The 16,623-nt window shown below is 41.7% G+C and overlaps 1 long non-coding RNA gene across 1 annotated transcript; it reads right to left on the bottom strand.

Annotated features, from left to right (window-relative positions):
* Positions 1 to 870: 870 nt before the first annotated feature.
* LOC117528067 lies at positions 871 to 13,733 on the bottom strand. Its single transcript, XR_004565664.1, has 4 exons — positions 13,689 to 13,733; positions 10,508 to 10,627; positions 10,321 to 10,436; positions 871 to 941 (listed from the first exon to the last, which is right to left on the bottom strand). It is a non-coding gene; the product is annotated as an uncharacterized LOC117528067 (long non-coding RNA).
* Positions 13,734 to 16,623: the final 2,890 nt, after the last annotated feature.

A 16,623-nucleotide genomic window follows, 5' to 3' on the forward strand; every position in this document is an offset into this window, starting at 1 on the left:
ACTCACCGATCATTCCTCCTGCGGACGCCTGTGCGCCCTGTTCTTCCATTGGCCGTTCAACAGCCGGTTGACGCCCCTCGGGATCCATGACGTTGGCCGAGATATCCTGTTGGGAAAGTGTAAGTACACGGACCCACAACAGGGGGCGCAAATGAACGGACAATGGAAAAGGTCAAATAACAACACTTTACTGTTGTGAATGTGCACAACAAATACAACAGATTACAATAATGGACAAAAGTCAATTCACAAAGGTGTCGTGTGGGCAGGCTCGAAGATAGGAGACGCCTCTCCAAAGTAGAACCGGAACCACACGGTTTCCTCCGCCACCAGACCCCGGGAATACTGGAGCCGCCAAGTCCCGAACTCCCAGGTGGCCACTGCCTCCGCGTGTCGGACCTGGTACTGCTGGCGAGGAACAAAGAACAATTAAAGGAGGGCGCGTTTGCACCCAGGAATCCGAACGGTAGGAAAGCTACCTCCACCTCTCGTTGGAAAAGTAATCAGAACAACGCACAAAATCCAAAAGGATACAATCCGTCAGCTGAGATACGTTACCTTCAAGATAGAAATGATATCTCGGCAAAGAGGTGGAGACGACGTCCTGCTGATATACTCCTGCCGATCAGATGATTGGTAACAGCTGTTGCAGGTGATGCGTGACAGCTGTCACCCTGGCTGCTCCTGTGAGGCGGCTGCGCCCTCTGGTGCCTGGAGCCCGCACTCCAGACAGGGCGCCCTCTGGTGGTGGGCCAGCAGTACCTCCTCTTCTGGCGGCCCACACAACAATGAACGATGGCAATAATTTTGACCAACAGTGCAGATAAATTTCTGTCAACAGAAAGTAGATTTTATTCATTACCTTGTGGTTTCCTCGCAAATCCTTAGCTAAACACAGATTACACTTCTCACAGTGGAAGTATTTCTCCCTGGGCCTGATCCTGTAGGGGTCAAAATATAGTGCAGGGTTCTCACAGCATAGGGCAGAACTTAGTATAAAAAAAAAAATTGAAATTTCTAACCCTCTGGAACACTATGTCCTGCATTTTGAAGGCCAAATTTTGTGAAGTAAAGCCAAAGATTTTTTTCTTTGTTACAGCCTTACTTAAAAGCCAAAAGTTATTTTTTATAAATTTGAAAAAGTTCATGATAAATGGAGTTACAGAGCTACTCAACCTCGACAAATTAATACTCAGAAACACTGTATGTGACAAGAAATAACATTTTTTCAAAAGACTGCCACAAGGTTTCCTCTCAGACACACAAAAATATGTTTTCCAGTCAGCTTTACATTTGTCATACACACTAAACACTATATATAAAAATAATGTAATGCTAAAATACCCTTGGCCGTATGAACATTGATTGTGTTCTTTATAATTTGCAGTTGTTCAGTTAATTAGTCAGCTCTACTGACCTCTACTGGTGGTTGGCTCTCACTACGGTATTGTATCACTTCCTGTTCCGGAGCACAGCGGTGCTTTGCTGTATCTGTTAGCTGTTTAATCTGCGTACTTTGATTGATCTAGATAACGATTTGTTTCACAGTGTAATCTTCACGTTCCTTAACTAAAGCACTCTCTCTGCTGAATCACCTCTAAATTATTCACACATTATTCACTTTGTGTGTTTTTAGGAATCCACTAGCTTAGCACGGCTACTAGCTCTTAGCCGGTTTAGCATGGCGGCTTCTCCTGTCTCTCCCGCACTTTTCTGCTCTGGGTGTGAAATGTTTATTTATTCCTCGGCCTCCTTTAGCAGTAATGGTACTTGTAATAAGTGTAGCTTATTCGTAGCTTTGGAGGCCAGGCTGGGCGAACTGGAGACTCGGCTCCGCATCTTGGAAAATCCTACAGCTAGCTAGGCCCCTGTAGTTGGTGCAGACCAAAGGTAGCTTAGCCGCCATTAGCTGCCCCCCAGCGGATCCTGAGCAGTCGGGAAAGCAGGCCGACTGGGTGACTGTGAGGAGGAAGCGTAGTTCTAAACAGAAGCCCTCTGTACACCACCAACCCGTTCACATTTCTAACCGTTTTTCCCCACTCGGCGACACACCCGCCGAGGAACAAACTCTGGTTATTGGCGACTCTATTTTGAGAAATGTGAAGTTAGCGACACCAGCAACCATAGTCAATTGTCTTCCGGGTCCCAGAGCAGGCGACACTGAAGGAAATTTGAAACTGCTGGCTAAGGCTAAGCGTAAATTTGGTAAGATTGTAATTCACGTCGGCAGTAATGACACCCGGTTACGCCAGTCGGAGGTCACTAAAATTAACATTGAATCGGTGTGTAACTTTGCAAAAACAATGTCGGACTCTGTAGTTTTCTCTGGGCCCCTCCCCAGTCGGACCGGGAGTGACATATTTAGCCGCATGTTCTCCTTGAATTGCTGGCTGTCTGAGTGGTGTCCAAAAAATGAGGTGGGCTTCATAGATAATTGGCAAAGCTTCTGAGGAAAACCTGGTCTTGTTAGGAGAGACGGCATCCATCCCACTTTGGATGGAGCAGCTCTCATTTCTAAAAATCTGGCCAATTTTCTTAAACCCTTCAAACCGTGACTATCCAGGGTTGGGACCAGGAAGCAGAGTTGTAGTCTTACACACCTCTCTGCAGCTTCTCTCCCCCTGCCATCCCCTCATTACCCCATCCCCGTAGAGACGGTGCCTGCTCCCAGACCACCAATAACCAGTAAAAATCTATTTAAGAATAAAAATACCAAAAGAAAAAATAATATAGCACCTTCAACTGCACCGCAGACTAAAACAGTTAAATGTGGTTTATTAAACATTAGGTTTCTCTCCTCTAAGTCCCTGTTAGTAAACAATATAATAATCGATCAACATATTGATTTATTCTGCCTTACAGAAACCTGGTTACAGCAGGATGAATATGTTAGTTTAAATGAGTCAACACCCACGAGTCACACTAACTGTCAGAATGCTCGTAGCACGGGCCGAGGGGGAGGATTAGCAGCAATCTTCCACTCCAGCTTATTAATTAATCAAAAACCCAGACAGAGCTTTAATTCATTTGAAAGCTTGACTCTTAGTCTTGTCCATCCAAATTGGAAGTCCCAAAAAACAGTTTTGTTATTATCTATCGTCCACCTGGTCGTTACTGTGAGTTTCTCTGTGAATTTTCAGACCTTTTGTCTGACTTAGTGCTTAGCTCAGATAAGATAATTATAGTGGGCGATTTTAACATCCACACAGATGCTGAGAATGACAGCCTCAACACTGCATTTAATCTATTGTTAGACTCGACTGGCTTCGCTCAAAATGTAAATGAGTCCACCCACCATTTTAATCATACTTTAGATCTTGTTCTGACTTATGGTATTAAAATTGAAGACTTAACATATTCCCTGAAAAACCCCTTCTGTCTGATCATTTCTTAATAACATTTACATTTACTTTGATGGACTACCCAGCAGTGGGGAATATGTTTCATTACAGTAGAAGTCTTTCAGAAAGCACTGTAACTAGGTTTAAGGATATGATTCCTTCTGATTAAGGATATGATTCTCTCCCTAAAGCTAGGACATCTTACTACTCATCACTAATTGAAGAAAATAAGAACCCCAGGTTTCTTTTCAGCACTGTAGCCAGGCTGACAAAGAGTCAGAGCTCTATTGAGCCGAGTATTCCTTTAACTTTAACTAGTAATGACTTCATGACTTTCTTTGCTAATAAATTTTAACTATTAGAGAAAAAATTACTCATAACCATCCCAAAGACATATCGTTATCTTTGGCTGCTTTCAGTGATGCTGGTATTTGGTTAGACTCTTTCTCTCTGATTGTTCTGTCTGAGTTATTTTCATTAGTTACTTCATCCAAACCATCAACATGTCTATTAGACCCCATTCCTACCAGGCTGCTCAAGGAAGTCCTACCATTATTTAATGCTTCGATCTTAAATATGATCAATCTATCTTTATTAGTTGGCTATGTACCACAGGCTTTTAAGGTGGCAGTAATTAAACCATTACTTAAAAAGCCATCACTTGACCCAGCTATCTTAGCTAATTATAGGCCAATCTTCATCCTTCCTTTTCTCTCAAAAATTCTTGAAAGGGTAGTTGTAACACAGCTAACTGATCATCTGCAGAGGAATGGTCTATTTGAAGAGTTTCAGTCAGGTTTTAGAATTCATCATAGTACAGAAACAGCATTAGTGAAGGTTACAAATGATCTTCTTATGGCCTCAGATAGTGGACTCATCTCTGTGCTTGTCCTGTTAGACCTCAGTGCTGCTTTTGATACTGTTGACCATAAAATTTTATTACAGAGACTAGAGCATGCCATAGATATTAAACGCACTGCACTGCGGTGGTTTGAATCATATTTATCTAATAGATTACAATTTGTTCATGTAAATGGGGAATCTTCTTCACAGACTAAGGTTAATTATGGAGTTCCACAAGGTTCTGTGCTAGGACCAATTTTATTCACGTTATACATGCTTCCCTTAGGCAGTATTATTAAAAGCATTGCTTAAATTTTCATTGTTACGCAGATGATACCCAGCTTTATCTATCCATGAAGCCAGAGGACACACACCAATTAGCTAAACTGCAGGATTGTCTTACAGATATAAAGACATGGATGACCTCTAATTTCCTGCTTTTAAACTCAGATAAAACTGAAGTTATTGTACTTGGCCCCACAAATCTTAGAAACATGGTGTCTAACCAGATTCTTACTCTGGATGGCATTACCCTGACCTCTAGTTAATACTGTAAGAAATCTTGGAGTCATTTTTGATTAGGATATGTCATTCAATGCGCATATTAAACAAATATGTAGGACTGCTTTTTTTGCATTTGCGCAATATCTCTAAAATTAGAAAGGTCTTGTCTCAGAGTGATGCTGAAAAATTAATTCATGCATTTATTTCCTCTAGGCTGGACTATTGTAATTCATTACTATCAGGTTGTCCTAAAAGTTCCCTGAAAAGCCTTCAGTTAATCCAAAATGCTGCAGCTATACTGACAGGGACTAGAAGGAGAGAGCATATCTCACCCATATTGGCCTCTCTTCATTGGCTTCCTGTTAATTCTAGAATAGAATTTAAAATTCTTCTTCTTACTTATAAGGTTTTGAATAATCAGGTCCCATCGTATCTTAGGGACCTCATAGTACCATATCACCCCAATAGAGCGTTTCACTCTCAGACTGCAGGCTTACTTGTAGTTCCTAGGGTTTTTAAGAGTAGAATGGGAGGCAGAGCCTTCAGCTTTCAGGCTCCTCTCCTGTGGAACCAGCTCCCAATTCAGATAAGGGAGACAGACACCCTCTCTACTTTTAAGATTAGGCTTAAAACTTTCCTTTTTGCTAAAGCTTAGAGTTAGGGCTGGATCAGGTGACCCTGAACCATCCCTTAGTTATGCTGCTATAGACTTAGACTGCTGGGAGGTTCCCATGATGCACTGCATTTAATCATTAGTGATTGATTTCTGCTCCCTTCCACAGCATGTCTTTTTCCTGGTTCTGCTGGAGGTTTCTTCCTGTTAAAAGGGAGTTTTTCCTTCCCACTGTCGCCAAGTGCTTGCTCACAGGGGGTCGTTTTGACCGTTGGGGTTTTTCTGTAATTATTGTATAGCTTTGCCTTACAATATAAAGCGCCTTGCGGCAACTGTTTGTTGCGATTTGGCGCTATATAAATAAAATTAATTTGATTTGAATTATTAAGATACTATTGTCTTACATACAATTTGTACATGTTCAATGAAACAACTCAATCAATCAATCAAAAACAATATTTACATTTTATGAGTGGAAGTTGTGCAAATCAATGAATATTGGTAGATCAACCTCTGTGCATTTGCAGGTGCCAATGAGACAAATTTAAATCCATAGAAAGTTAGCTTTGAGTTGGAACAGATGTGTATTGTCATTGTATTTCTGCACTGAAATTCTGGTGGTTCTTTCAAAACAACACATCAGCAACTAAAAACAAACAAAAAATCCACAACGAACAACTTCACAGCAGACATTCTTACAATACCCCCCCCCCCCCCAAAAAAAAGATAGCAGAAATTAGCATGAATGCTAATGTCCGCAAAGTGTCTTGTAAAGCCCCTTTCACACCGGCGCTGCTCCCAGTTGCTCCCTGTGGCGTCATGACGACGCAGGAATTTCTGCGTCAGGTGCGCGCAGCAGGGGGCAGAGAGGAGGTGAGGACGCAGCCTGCAGGTCCTCTGCACAGAGAAGTCAAAGTGCACAGTTTGGCTGCAGACAGACTGTGCACACTTCTATTTGTTGTGCTGAGCTGCAGGGCTGCGCTCTGAGTTCTGTTGGTTTATATTTCCTCCCTTGACCGCGAGATGCGCGTGCACGCGCGCATGAACCGTCCTTTAAGCAAATGTGGAGATGTCTGGAGTTGTACTTGATGTTGACATGTCCTGGACGTATGTCCTTTTTTAACTGTGATAAGAGAGTTTGAGGAGTGAAAGGAACTAACTGCCTGCAGACAATTTTTTTTCTTTTCTTTCCTCTTTTGACCGCGATATGTTCCGTCAAGCAAATGTGGAGATGTCTGGAGTTCTACTTGATGTACTTGATGTCCTGTCTCAGGACTTACTGTGATGTGAGAGTTTGAGCAGAGAACAAGGAACTAATACCTGCAGCCAGACGTTTTTTTTTCTTTTAACTGTTCACATGTGCGCGCGTGAACGAACGTCCATGAGTGGACTAGAGATGTCCAGACTTTTTACTGGATATTTCTGGCAATCATTCTGCATTTTTTTTCTTCAGCATGTAGTTTTCTGCATTAAGTACACGGTATAACAACAATCCTGTGTGATTTATACTGCGGTGTGATCTCGATGGCCTGTGAGCGGCTAAAAACAGTGACGACCAACCGGAAAAACCAGTCTTCTCTTATCTCTTCCTTTTTTTTTAATCCTTTTATTTTTAAATACAAAAAGGAGCCCAGTACCCAAAACCAGTTCCAAGAAGTAGCTCAGCCTCCACCAGCAGCCACCCGAATGAGCCAGCTGGCATCACTTTTGTCCTCTGCTCCTGATTGGACTGAACCACTTCCTCCATTGCAGGTGTTTCTCCCCCTATCATGAATACAAACATTTTAAAAACTACCTTCATTTCACATACACACACACCTAAACAAAACCCTCTCTTTAAACAAATACTAAAACACTTTTCAACTCCTAAACCTCAAACTACCAATTCCTCCCCCACCCCCATCTAATGGCCTCTCCTAAAGCCTTTAAATGGCATCCAGGCTTGTAAAACAAGTTTTGCCCGAACCCCCCTGGAGAGGGCACCAGATAGGTGAGTAAAGAGGCCTTTCCAATCATCTTCATCCCACTCATTTACCCCCATCTGACCCTGAAGTCTCTCAGTATTCTCTTTCACAGGATCTCAAAAACAAAACCACACACATTACTAAATACTCCACTTCCAAATAGAAAATCATTTATGCCAACTTTAAAATACAAAATATGAATCAAAGTGCAAATAAACAATTCCAAGTGCTATACAACTATTTACTTTACACAATTCATGAAGTAGTACTTCATCACATGCGGGAACAACGGAACACAGCAGGAATCATAAATTGGCTTTGAGTCACGCCGGGTAGCTTTGCCTCGAATTACGCCTCTTTGCCCCGACTTGCGCTGGAACCAGGACGCCGAAAAAAATTAAACAGGTTTAATTTTTTGGCGCCCGACTTGCTTCCTCCTTTGCGCCCTCGCGCTGTTGTGGCGCCGAGCTGCATCATCTCAGCACCGAGTTGCTTCCACGCAGCGTCGTCATAATGACGCACGGCGCAACCGGGAGCAACTGGGAGCACCCCCGGTGTGAAAGGGGCTTAAATGACTCCAGAGGTGTCATCAGGTTACAAAAACTGTGTTTTCAGTTTTAGAAGTGTTTATTTCTCGCTAGCTTTTACATAATCTATAACAAAGAGGTTATAATTACACACAAACAAAACAGTTTTGCAGCTAGCTACCAGCCTGTGATGTCATCAGTCTAACGTGCGAGAACTCTGACGTCCTGTGCCGTGTTGTAGGAAATAACTCATAAATAAGTTCAGAGGTGTTATTAGGTTCCAACAAGAGAAAAGACCTCTACACTGGTTGAAACACAGTGTTGGAGATCCAAATCACAGCACAGAGGACACTATCACCACAGCTCTCCACACTGCGCTGAGCCACCTGGAGCACCAGGGGAGCTATGTGAGGATGCTCTTCCTGGACTTCAGCTCAGCATTCAACCACATCATCCCGGAGATCCTGGTCCAGAAACTGATACAGCTGGGCATCTCCACCCCCATCTGCCAGTGGATCAAGGACCTCCTCACAAACTGCCCACAGTCCATGAAACCTGGCCCCCACCTTTTCTCCACCATCACACTCAGCACCGGTTCCCCTCAAGGCTGTGTACTGAGCCCCCTCCTGTTCACCCTTTACAGGCACGACTGCTCTCCGACCCATCCCACAAACACCATCATAAAGTTTGCGGATGATACCACCGTGATTGGGCTCATCACAGGGGGGGGATGAGACCGACTACAGAGACAAGGTCAATCGACTGACAGTGTGGTGTTCAGCTAACAACCTGCCGCTGAACACCACAAAAACAAAAGAAATAATCCTGGACTTCAGGAAGAACAGGACTGACCCAGCCCCGCTCTACATCCAAGGGGACTGTGTGGAAAGGGTCAGCTCCATCAGGTTCCTGGGAGTGCAGCTCTCTGACAGCCTCTCATGGACTGCCAACACCACAGTGGTGGTGAAGAAAGCCCAGCAGCGACTCCACTTCCTGAGGGTGCTCAGGAGAAACTATCGAGAGCATCCTGACGTACTGCATCACAGTGTGGTACGGGGGGTGCTCAGCAGCAGACAGGAGAGCGCTGCAGAGGGTGATCAAAATGGCCCAGGGGATCACTGGCTGCTCTCTGCCTCTCAGCCTGGAAGACATTGCCAGCTCTCGCTACCTCAGCAGAGCTGCCAGCATCAGCAAAGACACATCCCACCCCAGCAACCGCCTGTTTGACCTACTGCCCTCTGGCTGACGGTATAGGTCGATCAAAACTACAAAACTATCAAAAAAAACTATCAAAACTAGGACAAACAGACTCAGGGACAGCTTTCTCCCCAGAGCGATCACTGCTCTGAACAAAAACAAATCACTCTAATCTGCACCTTCAAGTTTCTGTGCAATATCTGTAAACCATATGCAATATAATTCCACAGTCGTATATAATTCTCATTTTACATTTTACTTGGTCCACATTTTATTTTATTTTATCTTATGTTTATATTAGTTGCACATATACTCTGAATAACTTACCATTAAATTTCACTATCTTTTATTTGGCTAAAAATTACTCGCACCACGGAAAGCACCTTTTTGGAGTTGCACTCAAATCTCTTTGCAATGCAAATTACAATGACAATAAAGGCGATTCTGATATATTTTCAGTATTAATATTATTATTTTCTAAGCCGTTAAACATAATACAACAAGAGCAATCTGAGATTTCTGACATCCGTCTATCCGGATCTAGATCACCTCCAAAATTCAGTGGAGTCTTCCATGCCCTAATATCTATCTGTGGTCAAATCTGGCGAGAATCCATGAAGTAGTTTTGATGTAATCCTTAAAAGCGTATATGAAGTGAAACTTGATCCGAATCCATATCACCTCCAAAATTTAATGGAGCCTTCCATGGTCAAATATACTGTATATCTGTGATGCAAATTAGGCGAGAATCCGCAAAGTAGTTTTGACGTAATGTTCAAAGCCTTTATAAAGTGAAACTTGATCCAGAATCTGGATCTGGATCACCTCCAAAACTTAATGGAGTCTTCCTTGCCCTAATGGCTATCTGTGGTAAAAATTTCATCGAAATCTGTGGAGTAATTTTGATATAATCTTGCTAACAGATTTATTACATCCCTGGCGGACGTAGTAATAAAGTGGTTAACACTGTTGCCTCACAGCAAGAAGGTCCTGTGATCGCATCCCGCCTGGTCCTTTTGTTGTGGAGTTTTCATGATCACGTGGGTTCTATCCCAATTCAAAATACATGCAGGTTAGATGAACTGCTGATCCTGAATTGACTGTGAGTGAGCGAGTGTGTCATCGTGTCTGTGCGTCTATAGGTGTTGACCCTGCAACAGACTGGTGGCCTATCCAAGATGTACCCCACCTCTTGCCCAATGACTGCTGGGATGTGGTCAACCCCCGTTACCCTTAACTGGAATAAGTGGGTTTAGAAAAAGGATGGTTAATATTAATAATTTATGTTGGTCAGTTGGCACTGTATGTAAATAAAATGTATGATTCCTCACCTGCAGATTCCACAGGACTGGCAGTGGTACTGTTTCTTATTCTTGTCAAACAAGTGGCATATATCACAGTAACACTCCCCAAACTGCACATGACAATGCTGACAGGTCTGCTGCGTCTACGAGAGCCAGAGCCAACATTTAGTGTTCACCAACAGTGCAGTGGAACATAACAGCTGACGCGGGTTACCTGCTGCACTGTGTGACACTTGGAGCACTGCACCTCTTGGACTTTGAAGCGATCCATCTGGTGGTTCTCCTCTACATTGTGGCACAGCCGACAAACATACAGTTTACCGCAGCAAGGCGCCTGTAGTTAATGAAGGAGATATGGCAGCGGACACACTGAGTCATGTGGCTTGTTTTCAGAATAGATGGCTGACAGGGAAATAACCGTATTATATATACTGATAATGTTTAAAACCAACCAGCCCATTTTTATTCCCACAGATAAACTGTCTACACGAGTCTCCCACTGTCTGATAAGCACAGAACGATGACAGGCTGCCTGAATGTGTGACATCCCTTCTGATATGGCCTTCTTACCAGCAAACTGGCCACAGATTTCCACCAAAAATGAGTAAGTTTGTCCTCGCCATCGTCGTCTGTTTAACTCCTGTTTATTGAGACAGTACAAGTACAAAGCCAGAGAAGCCAGTTGAAAGAGTAAAGGTCCATTTTGAAGACACTTACAAACTTTTTTCATACTACAATTAAAGTACCTTTAAACAAGTAAATGTCATTCAGTCACTATTAATCTGTCGGTTTTACAGTTCTGCACAAAGTGGAACTGAAGAGACATAAAAAACAGTTTTATTTTTTAAAATGATGATAAATTAATTCAAACATAGGCAACACAGTGGCTTAGTGGTTAGCACGGTTGCCTCACAGCAAGAGGGTCACGGGATCATGTCCTGCCTGGGCCTTTCTTTGTGGAGTTTGCATGTTCTCCCCATGTTTGTGTGGGTTCCCTCCAGATGCTCCAGCTTCCTCCCACTTCCAGAGACATGGTAAATGGACTGCATTTATGAGTATATAGCGCTTTTCTATCTGCATCAGACACTCAAAGCACTTTTACAATAATGCCTCACATTCACCCTGATGTCAGGGTGCTGCCATACAAGGCGCTCACTACACACCGGGAGCAATAGAGGATTAAGGACCGTGTCCAAGGGCCCGTAGTGATTTTCCAGTCAGGCGGGGATTTGAACCCAGGATCTTCTCTCAAGCCCAACACCTTAACCACTAGACCATCACCTCTCCTGAAAGACATGCCAGTTAAGTGGATTGGAAACTTTAAATTAATCATAGGTGCGTGTATGAATGTGTCTGTCTGTCTGTCTATATGCTGCCCTGCGATAGACTGGCATTCTGTCCAAGGTAGGTGTACCCCCCCACCCCATGAACTTTAGATAATGACCAAAAGAATGCAGAAATCACATTACACCCATTTTCGCATCTCTTCACTGGCTTCCTGTCAGTGAAGAGATGCGAAAATGGGTGTAACCTTAAATCCCATCAGATTTTAAGGTTCTGCTATTAACCTATAAAATTATTTACAGACTAGCACCTCCCTACTTAGCTGACCTAATCAAACCCTACATACCGACCCGGGCTCTGCATTCTCAGGGCGCAGGACTACTTTGTGGGTTGCGGCTCGAGGGTGAATAAAAAGTCTGCAGGCCATAGAGCCTTCTCTTATCATGCACCTGTTTTGTGGATTGATCTCCCTGCCTCAATAAAACAGTCAGATTATGTAGAGACTTTCAAGTCCAGACTTAAGATGCACTTATTCTCCCTCTCGTATGGCTAACATACTGACATAATATGGAACTATGCTTCCTGTCCTTTTTAAATTCATTGTATTGGCAATGGAATAGGTCTCAACCTAATTCTGGGTTTGTTAGTAAGGCTTAAGGCTACCAGCCGGCGATCACCTTAGTATTTTCTCTGCTTTCCTGTTGATTTAATGCTGATGAATTATATCTTAGGTGTAGTTTTTCTGACCAACTGATTCTGCTCTTTTTCTCTCTGTCTGAGGTACTGATGACGTCGCATGGGACTGAAAACTGCAGACCACAAGGTGCTGGACTGACTGTGACGTGCCATGCCCTGAAGCTGATGCAGCAAACTGCAATCTGCATTTGGAATGGGCTCTGCCATGCTGCCTGTGGAATGAATGTGTGCGTGGACTTATCACTGTTGCATCTTTTGTCATGTTATGTTCTGTTTTGTAAAACTTTGCAAATACCTTGTAACTGTTAGAATGGCCTAAGCAGAGGGTCATCCCGTTGAGTATGGTCTGCTTGAGGTTTCTTCCTCATCATAAGAGGGACTTTTTTCCCTTACCACTGTAGCCTGTGTGCTTTCTCTAGGGGTTGGTAAGAGTAGACCTTACTTATGTGAAGCACCTTGAGGCAGCTTTGTTGTGATTTGGTGCTATATAAACAAAATAAACTATAATTGAAAGAATAAGGTTTCGGATACAAGGGGTGCAAAGCAGATTCCCCCAACAGGAGGGGGAAGCTCCTTGTCCTGGAGTGTAGGCCCTCCAGGACAGGGAGATTTCCCCTCCTGTGAGAAGCTAGATTATCTGGAAGGGACTTGGAGCGGAGTTGCATCGAAAGGAGCCAGCTGAGCATGGTTCAGGCTTCAGTTGAGGATGCCCCTGGTCATCTCCCTAGGGAGGTCCAACTAGGAGGAGAGCCCTGGGAATACTCAGAACACCCTGGAGAGATTGAATTTCCCACTTGTCTTGGGAACACCTCAGGATACCCTGGAAGCCTAAGAGGACTTGGCCGAAGATATAGGGATGTGTGGGATGAGCTGCTTGGCCTATTGCCACTGTGACCCAGACAAGCAGCAGAAAATGAATGAATGAAAAAGTCTAAGACACATTCAGTGACCTGGAAATGTTCATGTATATATCCACTGACTTGTCTAAAGAAAAATGACTGCAAATGATGATTTGCATTAATATTATTACTGATATTTAGCTTGTTAGTTTACGTTTTACCCCTGAAAATTGGATGTCTGTAAATCCTAAATTATATATTTTTGTTAAATCATCTGAATTAAAAATTGTCACTGTCCAAATAGTTACGTAACTGACTATATAGCTAGGAAAAAAAGAACCACGAACACGTGATAACACTATTTTCAGAAGATAACCGCTTTGCACTTTAACGTCTATCGGAGGTATTTTTGAAAGGTTAGCTAGAGTCTTAGCCTCAGCTCAGTCTGCAATGCTAACAGTACCTGTTGCTAACATTCATTAATCAAAACCGCGCATCCACAGTGAATCAACATCAGCGCCTCCATTACAAGCACAAGGCGAGAATTCACGAAACAATTAAAACGAGTCAACTCACTTTTAATAAACAGCTGCGCACATAATGCTTACATCCAGCAAAGATTTGCACAGGGCAGACATTCCTCAAAGCAGTCGCCATGTTGGAAAGTACTTTGGAAATGATCAGAAATGACCGAAGTGTGCCGAATCGTTTCAGTGTTCAGGTTATACGGTTAATCTGTTCTGTCAATCTGTTCTAATTTCTTCGAGTGTTTTTGAACCATCTTCAACAAACTGAAATATATGATTTCCAATATCCACATTTATTCCGTTGTATTAAAAAAGGGCCAGTGTGACAAAAGATTCATCTGGAATTTAACGTTTTGTTTTACCTTTTTGTGCCATTGCATTATAATACAATAAATGCATTTTGTTACTTTTTTTTATATAGTTTTCAAATATTATATTATAAAAGGGCCAGTGCAACAAAAGATTAATCTGGCATTTACGTTTATGTTTTACCTTTTTGTGTCAATGCATGATAATACAATAAATGTATTTTGTTACTTTTTTATATAGTTTTCAATTATTGTATTATAAAAGGGCCAGTACAACAAAAGATTTATCTGGCATTTATGTTTAATGTTTTACCTTTTTGTGCCATTGCATTATAAGATATATTATATATATATATAGTTTTCAATTATTGTATGAAAAAATTGTATCATAAAAGTGTATCAACAATTAACAATAATTCCTACAGTATGCCATGAATACAATTGTTTGCCGATTTATATCTGACCCATTTTCAGGCAGGAAAAAAGCAGTTTAAATTGGTCAAAGGAATTCTCTCCTGCCTCACGTTACTGTATCCTTTTATTTATTAAAATGATGCAAAACACATTGATGCCTACACTTCGATTATTCTTTTAATATTACAAAATGCATGTAGTATTTAAGTATTTGTAATGCAGAAAAATTAATTTAATTTATAAGCTAAACTGTCTACTAATACACAGTGGCAATTATGTACCCATGCTGAAGCTCAGTATGTGGCTCTTGTGATTTTGCACACTGACAAAACGTATTCATTAAAATGTATAAAAATAATAATTTACAATGTCTGTTGAGATAATTCTTAATTTTTTTTTGTAAAGTACCTTTTTAATTGATATTACTTATCAGTGGTACTTTTGAGGTTTAACCTAGCTAAATTCAACCACTGCTGTAAAAACTGTCCAATTTTGGGGGAGTCTGGTAGGGCCAAAGCAGCAGACAATTTGTCTGGCATTGGTCATTTATACTTATTGGAGTGTAACAGTTCATTTAAACTGGTTTCATGTAGTACCTTCAATGTTTAATCCAGCCCATATTTAAGGACCCCTTTGAGAGGGTCTGGCGACCCTTATGCAGAGGACAATCCGTCTGGCAAAGGTCATTCTGAGTTTTGTGTGAACTACCTTTTCAATTGACATTACTTTTTGGTGGTACTTTTAAGGTTTAACCTAGCTAAATTCAACCACTTCTGTAAAAACTGTTAAATTTTGGGGGTGTCTGGCAGGGCCAATGCTGGTGCAATTCTGATGATAAATGGTACAGCTAGAATATAAATTTGACATATCAGATGGAAGGTTGAAAATAAATAAGTGACACACCTACAAATTATAAATTGTGCAACACACTAAGCTGTTGTCTTGGGGTGGTTAACGGTCACTGAATGAGGGTATTTATTTTTTGGGCCTAATTTTAACCACACTATTTTTTTTTAAATGTTCTGGTGATACATACCTGCTGATGTTTCTAGATCAGTGAGGGTAGCGATATGCTCAGAGTTCATCATGGGCTTATCCACAGGACCTACACTTAGTAAGGTTGATTTGCCAAATTTTCATTTGAACATTAAGTAGCAATGTGTATATATATATGCCAGTATTAACCACATAGTTTTCAAATAAAGTATCTCCTTGAAAACTGCATGAACAATTTTAAATCATCCTCTAATTCGTGTCCTCTAATATTGTCTGTTCTAAATCCTCAACCATTCCTTAAACATTTTTGTCTCCTTCACCCTGATCATTAAGCTTAAAATATTGTCTAATATGTGGCTCATGTGGCTGTCACAGTTGGAAATGTTCAAGAGGAAGTGTAGAGCAAAAATATAAAATAAATCCTATATCATATCAAGTGGGCCCATCTTCAATCTTTTATTCATGATGTAGTTCACCTATGTGATACAAGAGGTGTATGCCTTATTGATGGGTATCAGTGTTTCAGTGGGGCATAAATAACCTAGGCCCTTTCCTTCCCACTGTCGCCAAGTGCTTGTTCACAGGGGGTCGTTTTGACCATTGGGGTTTTTACGTAATTATTGTATGGCCTTGCCTTACAATATAAAGCGCCTTGGGGCAACTGTTTGTTGTGATTTGGCGCTATATAAATAAAATTGATGATGATGTTGATATTAATAATATGTTCATTAAAATTGCAGCTTTCAAATTCTAACCTCCTGAAACATAGAAATAACCATATGCAGCCCAGGCCTACTACATGTATTCTGCAACCTATCAGATTTCTTACTGAACAAAGCCAGCAGAGACCACTGCTGTAAAACTGTCCAATTTTGGGGGTGTTTGGCAGGGCCAAAGCAGCAGACAATTTGTCTGGCATTAGTCATTTTATATTTAGTGGAATGTAATTGTTCATTTAAACTTGGTTTCATGTGGTACCTTCAATGTTTAATCCAGCCCATATTTATGGACCCCTTCGAGGGGGTCTGGCGACCCTTATGCAGAGGACAATCCGTCTGGCAACGGTCATTCTGAGTTTTGTGTGAACTACCTTTTCAAGTGACATTACTTTTTGGTAGTATTTTTAAGGTTTAACCTAGCTAAAATCAACCACTGCTGTAAAAACTGTTCAATTTTGGGGGTATTTGGCAGGACCAATGCAGCAGACAATTTGTCTAGCATTGGTCATTTTATACTTAGTGGAGTGTAATTGTTCATTTAAACTTG

The sequence above is a fragment of the Thalassophryne amazonica genome, chromosome 16 (assembly GCF_902500255.1).
Source record: "Thalassophryne amazonica chromosome 16, fThaAma1.1, whole genome shotgun sequence".
Taxonomy (NCBI): Eukaryota; Metazoa; Chordata; class Actinopteri; order Batrachoidiformes; family Batrachoididae; genus Thalassophryne; species Thalassophryne amazonica.